Source organism: Malaclemys terrapin, chromosome 8 (genome assembly GCF_027887155.1).
Source record: "Malaclemys terrapin pileata isolate rMalTer1 chromosome 8, rMalTer1.hap1, whole genome shotgun sequence".
Taxonomy (NCBI): Eukaryota; Metazoa; Chordata; order Testudines; family Emydidae; genus Malaclemys; species Malaclemys terrapin.
The window spans coordinates 109298564-109309842 of record NC_071512.1 but is presented as its reverse complement, the minus strand read 5'-3'; the positions used below and the strand labels follow the sequence as shown (position 1 = coordinate 109309842).

General features: G+C 61.4%; 1 protein-coding gene across 7 annotated transcripts in view; it reads left to right on the top strand.

The window, feature by feature from the left end:
- Positions 1-2424: 2424 nt before the first annotated feature.
- The window catches only part of ST3GAL3 (ST3 beta-galactoside alpha-2,3-sialyltransferase 3), a 382649-nt gene continuing 373794 nt past the window's right edge, over positions 2425-11279 (top strand). For 4 of the 7 annotated variants that reach the window (XM_054038602.1, XM_054038600.1, XM_054038601.1 and 1 more), the window contains exon 1: positions 8666-8841. The gene's annotated coding sequence lies outside the window, so the exon portion shown is untranslated. Of the gene's footprint in view, positions 2774-7966; positions 8048-8665; positions 8842-11279 lie in introns of those variants that run through there. The other 3 variants (XM_054038595.1, XM_054038593.1, XM_054038592.1) reach the window with 3 other exon arrangements.

Below are 11279 nucleotides of genomic sequence, written 5' to 3'. Positions count from 1 at the left end.
AGCGCGCTGGGGGCTCGGGGGTGGTTCTAGCCAAGCAGCGCACGATGGCCCCGGCCCCCGTTCCCAGGGCTGGGCAATATTGATCCTTCTCTCACAGGGGCCGTCTGCATCCTGACCCCTGTGATGCAAAGGGGAAACTGAGGCATGTCTTGAGCCCTGATACAGGTCACTCAGTGATTGGCAAAGTCGGGACTGCTGGTCTCCTGCTCTATCCCACTAGACTCCCTTCCTCCCCTAGAGCCAGGAGTAGCCCCTCAGTGGCCTGGGCCCACTAGACCCCACTGCCCTCCCCGAGCTGGGGATAAAACCTAGGTGTCCTGACTCCCAGCCCCTGCCCCATCCCCACTGTCACTGCTAGGTCTGATGGGCTTTGTTCTTTCACTGCAGGCAGTGAGTGTGTCTGGGGAGTTGACTACAGCCCACTTCTTTGGATGCATATAGAATGGAACATATAATGCATCCGAAGAAGTGGGCTGTAGTCCATGAAAGCTTATGCTCTAATAAATTTGTTAGTCTCTAAGGTGCCACAAGTACTCCTGTTCTTCTTTTTGCGGATACAGACTAACACGGCTGTTACTCTGAAATCTGGGGAGTTGGTGTCTGAACAGAGGGGCCATTTCCGCACCCGGAGCAGCTCGGCCCCCGGGTGCAGTGCAGAGCAGCTCGGCCCCAGGTCCGCATGCCTGGCAGGGCTCATGCTGGTTCTGGAGCACCCTGAGGTGCTGATTTCCTCCTGGCCACGCAGCATGAGCCACGGGAGCCGAGCACGGACGCAGGCATCAGAAGACGGGCGCTGAGGCTGGGACCCAGGTGCCGCGTCTGGCCCATCATGGGCCTGGTCACAGCCCCTGGGCAGGAGGCACTTGCTGCCCTGTCCTGGCCAGGCCCATGTGTCGTCTCAGTGTGTCAGGCTGGGCAGCCATTCACCCCTCCCACACTGGGATGGTCGCAGGACCCATTAGTCCAAGTGACACAGGGAGAAGCCAGATGCTGAGTGAGGTGGGTGCAGCGTGCGGGGCTTGGCGCCAGCCGGAGGAGCTGCCTGGCCCCCCGGGCTGGGAGCCGGAGCTGCCTCTTCGGGGGGGAGAGGGGTGTTGGACCTGGCACTGACTGAGCCCACTAGGAAACACGGGGGTCTGCGCCCCAGCCAGGGCCCCGCATACACGCCCTGGGGGCTGTGCAGGTCTGTGTTTGCTGTGGGTATTGCTGTGCCAGCACCCGGGGGCAGAGGGGTCTGTGCCATGCACTGTGGGGGGTGAGGGATGGTCGCTGCAGGGTTAAGGTACCAGAGCGGGGCTCCAGGAATGTGGGTTCAGTCCCTGGCTCTGCCGTGGGAGCCCCCCAGTTTGCACAGCTCTACCTGGGCATCCATTCCTGTCTCTACAATGGTGCTGACCCACCCGGGGCCTCCATGGGGAGAGGGTGAATCCATCAGAGCTGGGAGGGGCTTGTTGCCTTTAGGCTGGGCACAGACCTGCCGGGCTGGGGGAGGAAAATGGTCTGTCTGGCTGAGTGCAGGGCCAGGGGTTGTGTTGAGCTGGCCAGGTGGCATTTGACAAGGAAGGCCCAGCTCGCGGGACTAGTGGGGTGGGACAGGCTGGCACCGGAGATGTCTGTGACGGTGCCTGGCATGTCAAAGATCCCTGATAAACTCCCCTAACTTAGCTGTGAATTCCAGCGTGATATTAGCATCTGGCGGTGGGGGATGTGGGTCAGGACTCCGGGGCACCAGCAGAGCCATGTGGGGTGAGGGGGAGCAGGGGGCTGTGGGTCGGGACTGAGGGGCACCAGCAGAGCCATGCGGGGTAAGGGGGAGCCCGGGGCTGGGAGAGCTGGGGGCTGCGGGTCGGGTCTGAGGGGCACCAGCAGAGTCGTGCTTGGTAAGGGGAAGTCTGGGGCTGGGGTAGCAGGGGGCTCCGGGTCGGGACTGAGGGGCACCAGCAGAGCCATGCGGGGTAAGGGGGAGCCCGGGGCTGGGAGAGCCGGGGGCTGCGGGTCGGGACTGAGGGGCACCAGCAGAGCCATGCGGGCTAAGGGGGAGCCCGGGGCTGGGGTAACAGGAGGCTGCGGGTCGGGACTGAGGGGCACCAGCAGAGCTGCGGTGAGGACGGGGAGCCCAGGGCTGGGAGTTGGGGTGAAAGGTGTTGGCAGAGTTGAGAGGCGCCCAGGGCAGGGGATGAGGAGGGAAATGCGCGGCTGGAGGTGGGACTCAGGGACTGTGTCCTGCATAATAATAAATCGTGCTGTTTGCAGGGCAGGCGCTGCTGGCGAGCGAGCGTGACGGACGGGAGTTGGACTGAGCCAGCACAAAAGGCAGGCGCGAGGGAGCCGGGGGCAGTGCCTGTCGGCACTCGCTGGCCTGGCAGCTGCTCTGTCCCATGGCTCGGGGCAGCGATCGTTCCTGGAGCAGAGGCCCAGCGCGGCCCCTGCTCTCAATAGCTCTTTGTGTGCCGCTCTGCGAGCTGAAACGCCCGTTTCCCGTTAGCTGGGGGAGGGGCAGGTGCCGTCTCTGAGCTACCTGGCCCTGAGGTGGATGCAATGCTCGAGTCAGCAGAGCCTGGCTGCCCGTCAGAGCCTCCTCTCCAAGGGCCCGTGCCTGTCCCTGCTCCGGGCCTGGGCTGCCCAGGCCCATAGCTAGTCGAGCCAGGCTCTGCTGTCCAGGGCCTCGGTAAGAGGTCGGGGAGCGACGGAGCCGCTGCTGAGGCTGGGGTGGGAGCAGGCGCTGGCACTGCGTGACCCCTTCAGGAGCTCGCCGTGGGGAGCAGATCTTCAGGTGAGTGTGCGTGACGCGGGGTGGGCGCCTCTGTCTGTCCTGCCATCCAAGGGGCTGCAGCCTTGGCATTAACCGTGTTAGCAACTTCCTGCCTGCCCAGCTCCTCCCAGGCTGGGCATGGACTTGCCAGGATCTGTGCCCCATACGTGGCATGGCCTGATCCCGGGAGTTGGGTTTGGGGTGCGGGTGCTGGGGGGCCGGTGCCACCGGCGGTCGGAGTCCCTGCTGGCCGTAAGCTGGGAGTGACTCTGACATGCTGCTCGAATGCCCCGTAGCCACTGGGGAAGCGTTCCCCACCCGCCCCGATGTAATGGGCATGTGGCTCTAGGGCTGGCCCAGCTCCTTATTGGATTCTGTCCCCTCACCCCCCGCCAGGGTCAGGGCCCTGCCGTGCCAGGCCCTGCACAGCACACGGGTCCTGCCATGGTCTCCCTCCGCGGCTCACACCCGTCAGCGTAAGGGCAGCGACGCCGCCTGTCCTGGGGCGCCTGAGGCTCCCTGTGCCGGGGGTTGCAAAGGGCTCAGAGTTCAGGCTGATGCTCGTGGTGCTGGGCCTGTCCTGGGACCCCACTGCGGTGACTCGGCTCTGACAGCCAGGTCTTGCCAGCTGCTCCTTTGTAATCCTCTCCCTGGGGCCCGGGGGAAGTGCTGGTTGCCATGGTGTGAGAGCTGGTTGCTCTCCCCCCTGCACAGGCCGGCCCTCTGGCTTGGGGGCTGCTGAGGGGAGCCCAGGGGAGCTGACCCCAACCCCAGTGCAGCAGGGGGGCTGCCAGCCAGCAAAGGGGGCAAGCTCTGCCTCCCCCAGCCCAGCCTCTGTAGGGTCACCCCCACCCCCGCTGGGAAGCCTCTGAAATGTCAGGACGGGGGGAGGGCAGGAGCCCCCAGTGAGCAGCGGGGATGGGCGACGCGGGGGCTCTGACGCTAACCCCAGAGACGCCTGGGGCTGGGCAGTGGGGCCAGGTCCTTCCTTCGGTTTCTTTCTTTAAGAACCGGGCCCCGCCTTGCTCCCTGACCCCTCCCCCCGGTAATTACCGAACACAATAGTAATATGGGGCCAGGCCATGGGCATCAGGTACCAGGGTATAGGGTGCCGTACTGGGGTAACAGAACATGGGGTGCCAGGGGGTGGGTGTGTGTGTGGCAGGGCACAGGCTGCAGGGGTGGAGCGTGCCAAGGTATAGGCTGGGGTCATGAAATCCTGCACTGGGGGGGAAGGGGGGGAACCAGCACATAGGGTGGGGGTGACAGGGCGTAGGGTGGGGGTGGGGTGCTTGGTTGGGGGGGCAGGGCATGGGCTGGGTGCTGTGCTTGGGGGGGTGATGCTAGGGGATTGACTGGGTGGGCGGGGGGTGACAGGGCGTGGGGGTGGGATGGTGCGCTTGGTGGGGGGGCGGGGCATCGGCTGGGTTGCCAGGTTGGGGGTGGGGGGCACAGCTGCGCTGCAGGCCACCAAAGCACAGAATTTGTTCCCTGTCTGTGCCGACCAGGCTGGCAGCCGACCCTGTTCAACAGTGGGGTTCAGCGGTGGGGGGTGACTCAGTGCCCCTCGCCCCGTCCCTTCAGAGCAGCAGGGGAGGAGGGAACTCTGGCCATCCCATGGCTGGGCTCACCCCTGGGAGGGCCCCTCTGTCTCACCCCACGGCAGCGAGGGCAGGAGGCCTGGGGATCCTGTTCCGGGGGGATGAGCCGAAGCCCCCGCCTGTCCCTGCTGAGTCCCCCGGACTCTCTTGGCTGCCCCTTCGGCAGGGCCCATAGTCGCCCTGTCCTGCTGTGTGCTGGCAGGGGCTGCTCCTGCCATAAGCGCATTCAGAGCCCGGGGCGCCGGTGCCCCCCCTCCGGCAGCTGCCTGTCTGGGAACTGGGGGTGATGGTGAGTAGCCATGGCAACAGTGCCCAGCGCATCCCTGGGGCCAGCTGTGGGTGCGGCGAGCAGCTCCGAGGAGGCTCCTGGTGCTGGCGAGGGGGCCAGGCTCTGTGTGGCTCTGGGCCCAAGCATGGGCGTGCGGGGGAGTGAGGCCTCTGCACTGCTACCCCGTCCCTCCCAGCACTAGGGGCCGAATGTGTTGTGTTTCCCCTCGTGGCTGTGGCTGACCCACCGTGCGCGTTGCTGGAATCTACCGGCCGTGCCGGGCAAGGCCCTGCTTCTGGGCGGCTCTGTCCCTTGCCGTCAGCAGCTGCGCACGCCCCGGGCAGCCCAGGGTCAGACTCCGACCGTGAGTCCAGGGAGCAGAAGAGCACTTGGGACTGAGCCTTTCCCAGGCTGGGGATCTGGGGTCGTTGTGGGACCCACTGGCTCCGGGGCGCTCCCATGCCCGCTGTCCGGGAGCCACAGCAGGAGCGGTGGAGCTCTGAGCAGACCCGGGGCAGCAATTGAAGGGACTGGGACCCGTCCTGCCAATCCGAGGGCCGTTGGGGCAGCTGCATTGTTCGCCGGCGCTGCCAGCCCCTGCCGGAGCCTGCCTGCCACAGCACTGGGGCCAGCCGGAGCTCGGCCTGCTGAGGAAACATTTGGCTCCATTTGCTTCTAATCACACTAATTGCTCTCCGGCTGCAAAGCCCTTGGGGCAGGGCAGGCGCTGCGTGTACCGACAGCCTGCTCCCCCGGGCCCGGAGCCCCTCCCCAAGGAGGCGCTGGCGCAGCCATATGTTAGCAGTTCTTGCTGTTCAGGCACCAGCCTGATGCCCTGGGGATGCCCCTGCTCCGGTTTAATTAGCTGCGAGCCTCCCCTCGTCTGCCGGAGACAACGCGTCCCGCTTGCCAAGCGTCTGCTCCTGAGCCGCTGCCGTGGGCAGGCCCCAGTGGGCGTCCCACACGCCAGGGAACTCGCAGGCCGGGGCAGGCGGCCGCTTGCCAATTAGCCTCAGATGGGGGGGTGGTACGTCCCCTCCTTTGGGTCAGCAGGGCAGAAGGGGTGGCCTGGGTTGGGCTCGGAGTCCAGGCCACTCCCGTGTTCTGGTGAGTTATTCGGTCAGGGCAAAGGCAGCAGAAGGGCTTTCACTGGGGGGAGCTGCATGTCCTGCACCCAGCCGAGGCCCTAGGGAAGGTCTCTCCTGACAGCCCAGGACAGGGTTAGCCGAATGTGCGGGAGCTCAGTGGTCTCTTTGGTTGTGGGGGATGCTCTGCTCTGGGAATTGCGCTGTGAAGATTCTGTGTAGGAGGAAGTAGTTCGCTGTGAGAGGTGAGATTTATCTGGGGTTGTGGTTTGTGGTTAAGGTTAGAGATGTTCTGAGGTTGCATTGAACCAGCAAAGCTCAAGGATATTCGGGGCTAGTTTGGCTGCTGGTGACTTTGGGGCCGTGTTTGATCAGGGTCATGTTCGCATGGGTGGCCATTTGGGATGGTTTAATTTGAACATAGGGGACGATGATTTAGTGGAGGCGCTGACCTGGCTTGTGATGGGGGTGAGGCTGGGAATTCTAGTGGGACTGGGATAAGATTGGGGGCCTGATTACTTTTTCCGCTAACTACGCCATACAATTAACCGAGACATTTCTCCAGCAAGCTGGGAAGGAGAAAGAAGTGCTGCTGCTGGTGGTTTTCTAAATCCCTGGCAGGTACTGCGACGGCACGCATCTCACTGGAGCTAGGGGGTTGTGGGCAGGTAGTGATCATCATGCTTTGGGCATGAGTTCTGGTTTTGGCTGGCTGGGCCTGTGACTGGCTCCTAGGTGGTGGGTTTGCTCTGAATTGTGTTTGTGGGACTCTCTGAATGTCTGGGGCAGGAGCCTCGCCATGGTTAACTGGGGCACGGATTGTCTGTGGTGTGGGTTTGCGCTGTGGTTGTGTCTGTGCTGGAGGTGCTGCCGTTGAGAGGAAATGTAAAGCCGTTATCCTGAGCCACTTGTGAGTAAAGATCCCCTGGTCGGGGAGTAAATGGGCTGGGGCCGGGGCCCGTGGAACGTATGGAGCGTGAGCGCCATGCGGCTGCCTGAGATGCAGGTTCCCTAGTGCTGTCTCTGCTGCCTGCGTTTCACAAGTGGTCCTTGGGGAGCTGAACAGACAGGTCTGGGGCCCCCCCTCGCTCTGGTGCACGGCTTGGAGCCCACAGTCACTTAATGGTCCTGGCTGGGGGTTTCCTGGCTCCTTTTGCTTCTGGGGCCTAGTGCTGGACGGCAGCCCGACTACTATTTCAGAGTAATTGTGCCGGGCTGCTCCAAATGCCCTCCAGGCTCTGCTGCCCTGCCACTCCGCCTACTCCTATGTAATTGTGCCACCTGTCACCCATTCATCTGGCACCTGGGCTGCCCCAGGCCGCTGCTGGCCCCTTCTTCTGCCCTCCTCACAACTGCCTCTGCAGCAATTGATGCAAACCCTTGTGGCCTCGGCCCCTGCTGAGACATGCTGGGCACACGCATGCCTGTGCCAGAGGCACGTGTGGCCCCAGGGAGACGGACTCCCCCACACCAGCGGCTGACGGGCTTGGGCAGTGTGACGCTCATGATGTCACACCATTGTTTATTTCTAGTGCACAAAAGCAGGCCAGGCACCTCCTGGAAGGGAGCCTGCTTCATGGAGGGCAGGGTGGGAGGCTATGAGCTGTCGGGAAGGGACTGGCAGGGGCGGGGGCACCACGCACAGCTGGGCCATGGCGGCTCCAGTGGGGAAGGGGGTGTTTTGTTGACCGTGTGTAGAATGAGGAAGATGAGATGGTTACAGGCAGAGAATGTGGCTGCTAATGGGCCGGAGCTTGGCCTCTCTGTGCAGCGGATTCACGTATGGGCCAGGTCGTTTCTGATTGATGGCTGTGCAGTGCCAAGAGACTGGCACTAGACTGGCCCTCATTGGCAGCCTCCGCACAGAGGTGAGGACTGAATGAACCTCTCTTGTCCTAGGGCAGGGCCCCCCAGGACAGGGAAGAAGCCGCATGTGGAGGGGACTTGCCCTGTCTTGGCTCCGGAACCGACCCCAGGTCGCCTTCTCCCCGGCTGTCCACCCAGCACCTCGCGCTGGCCCTGAACGCACTGCGGCTGGAGCTGAGCTGACAGCAGCTGTGGCAGGAAAGAGAAAGTGGTTCCTCTGTCTGCTGCCTGCTTCTGGCAGCCACACGCAGGCTGCAGACACTTCCTGTCTGCACTCGCCGGAGCCTGCCCAGCCGGCTGCATGGCTTCCAGAGGGCAGCGCCGTGCCCAGCTGACACGAGGGCTCTCTGCCACAGGGACACAACAGCGGGCATTGGCTGGCAGCTTCGGGGTGCACAAGTGGGACCTGCCTGTCAGAAGCTCCGAATGGAGCCGCCAGCCACGGGGCTTCCACTTGCCAAGAGATTCAGAACAGGTGTGAGCCGGGTGACATCCTGGCGATTGAAGCCAGCAGCCACATCTTGGATTGTCCTGCTGGGCCCTGGAGCCCCTGGGTCTGTGAGACCAGCAGGCAGCGCCTTGCTGACAGCAGCCCCCAGGGCGTGTGTGTGGGGGGGCAGAGCGGGGCAGTAACGCAGACCCCCCTGGGTCGCAGTAATGCAGGGAGTCCTGCACTCTCCTTATTCAGAAGTGTGAGGTGGGAGCGCCAGGGGCTGCTGGCTGAGTACACGCACGCCTTGTGCACACTCACCTTTGCTGTCGTGCAAGTGCACCCCACAGCCGGAGTGCTGCTGCAGGAGGGGCCCGGGTGGGACCCCGCAGGGCTGGGTGCAAGGTTCTCCATGAACTGTCCCTCCAGTTCCCGGCAGCCCCAGAGCTGATCTCTGCTCCTCTCCTGGCTGATTTTTGTTTCCCAGCTGGTGAAGTGCAAAGGCTGAAGCGATCGCGTTTGCACCTGCAGCTGGGCAGTTCCTGTAGCTGCAGCTCTCGCTGGCTCCAGAGGGTCGCTGGGATAATTTTTCTGCCTTGGATTAGCAATTTCTCTCTCTCTCTCTCAGCTGCCAGGGTAACAGATTCAGCAGCATGACTTCAGTCAGCCCACTCCTGGGGCTATTTTTAGGTCTGCCTGTGCTGATGAACAGGAGATGAAATGACACTCTCTCTCTCTCTCTCTCTCTCTCTCTCTCTGAGCCCCTTTCACTGCCCGTGCACCAGGATTACGAACTGGCGGTTGGCTGCCGTTGCCAAGAGGGAAGCTCTGGAGTCCAGGTGAGGCTGGCATGAGATCACTGCTGGGGCACGAGAAGGGACGCTCCAGAGCTGGAAAGGAAGAACAAGCTGTAATAGCAACGTTCTCTGCCATAGCTCTACTGCGTATGTGTTTGCGCGGCAGAAATGCCCCATGGTGCAGTGCCTGTTCTATCGTTATGGAGGGGTTCGGGTGCCAATGAGTCAGAGGAGGGAGATCCAGCTGTGATATGTGTGTGGTTTGAGTGTGTCTGGTATTAATGAGAGCTGATCACATACACCCGGTGGTTTGCAGATATTGTGGGGGATAAATGTGGTGAGTTCTCGCTGCTGCTAGTTGTGGGGACGTGGAGTTTGCTGCTCATGGTGGCTGCGGCTTGGAGGGAACGTTTGCGAATCCCCGAGGTTTCACAGAGTCTGTCACCGGTGCCTGTTTTCTCGGAAGTGCTTGTGTGAAACTGTTTGGGATTCTCCTTTTTAAAGAGTCGTGCAGTGAGCGGAAACAATCCATGTGACTTACACATGGCTAATGGCACGCTACCAGTAGCCGAGGGCACATAGTCCAAGTGAGGAGTTTTTGGACATTCCTAAGGGGGCTGTTTGTCCCGGGAAGGCTTCCAGGCCTCAGACCCATGCAAATATTAAATCCCCCTCTGGGTCTTGGGTAAAGTCCAAGCACTTCCCTCCTGGCTGCCTCTGAAGTTGGAGCAACATGGACTTCAGGAAGGGAAGTCTGGGCAGCTGTCGGCAGTCATTGCCAGCTCTCCTCGATTGTGGTCACAGTAACCAAGGCCTCTCCTCAGGGCATGTGGGCCTGGATTGTGGTCACAGTAACCAAGGCCTCTCCTCAGGGCATGTGGGCCTGACGGGGAGACGTTAGTACTGAAGGCCTCCAGGGAAACAGTTTGCTCAGGCGGGCCCGTGTGCAGTTTGGAACAATCCCCGTTTTACAAATGACAGTTCATTCTGTAATAAACCAGAGGGAGACGGAAAGGGTGCAGACAGGGCCGGCTCTGGCTTTTTTGCCGCTCCAGGCAAAAAAGCCTCCCACTGCCCCTTCCCCCCCAGAGCGCGGCAGGGGAGGGCGCCGAGCCCGGCTGCGGGTCGCTCTCCCCGACCGGCCGGAGTGCCGGGGGGAGGGCGGCAAACCCGCCGCGGCTCCACTCTCCGCGGCAGCCAAAGCGTCGGGGGAGGGTGGCGAGCCCACTGCGCCGCTCCCCTTCCCTCCAGGTGCCGCCCCAAGCACAAGCTTCATGGGCTGGTGCCTGGAGCCGGCCCTGGGTGCAGAGGCAGTGCGAGAAATCAGGCCAGGTGAGATGGTTACTGGATCTGTTCAAAGGAGGTTAAAGGCCCAGACATGGCTCCATCGGCGATGCTTTCCATCTCCTAACACGGGTCAATGTGCCACATGCCCGTTGGCAGTGTGCAGATAGCTCAGAGGGAGCCATGCTATTAGTAGAAGCAGCCATGTCCATTTTCTTTTCTTGGCAGAGAGTATGCGGCCCAGATACTGTGTTCTATTCCAGGATGGGGATGTCCACCTGGGGGTGCAGTGGGCAAGGATGCAATGCTGGACACAGAGCTTAGCTATCCAGGTGAGAGAGAGACTAAAAATACCAGACAGAGAGAGGGAGCAAATCCTGACCCCCTGCTACATGCCTAGTCCTGGCAACAGAGGAACCTGTGTGGTGCTGAGGACAGGGGAGCAGAGGTAGGACTTGAGGAAGTTTCTCAGGGTGCCTTGGAGCTCAGAAATGAGCTAAGTGGGAGTGGATTTTTGTTCGCAGCAGGGACTATATTGCTGCCCTTCGGGGATCAGGTGTATTTCTGGGGAGGGGGAGAGGATATTCTATACGGCTTATACCCAGCTCTGTTCACTGCAGTATTTGAGCACTGTCCAGAAATGCTCTGAGACATGATTTCCATGTGCCAGATGTGACATGTCCCTTCTCTCCCCATGGGCAGAATTCTATGTGTAACGTGGGATGTGGCTTTGGTTTTTATCAATTAGACGTACGTGCTGCTCTGTGTTTATATCTGTGAAGGCTGGTCGGAGAAGTGCCTGGCACAGGGAGCAGTAGGTGGGGAGTTTTGAGGGGCTTCTTTGGGTCTGGGGGAGTTCATTCCATGATCTGGGACAGGCCCCCAAGAAAACGCTGCCACACAGACAAGTTTTACCCTTGTGTTAGACAGTCCTGTTGTGCCTGACAATATTGAAAAATTGGAAGGGATTCAAAGAAGAGCCAGAAGGATGATTTAACGTCTGGAAAACCTGCTTTGCAGTGAGAGACGAAAGGAGCTGAATCTATTTAGTACATTCAAGAGAAGGTTCAATGGTGGCTTGACCAAAGTCTGTTGTAGTCAGTTGCTGGCTGTGTGTGTGTTCTCTCTGCACTGCCAAGCAGGCTCCGATCCAGCTGCCCCAAAGACCACAGACTCGGTTTCTGTAGGGAAGGCAT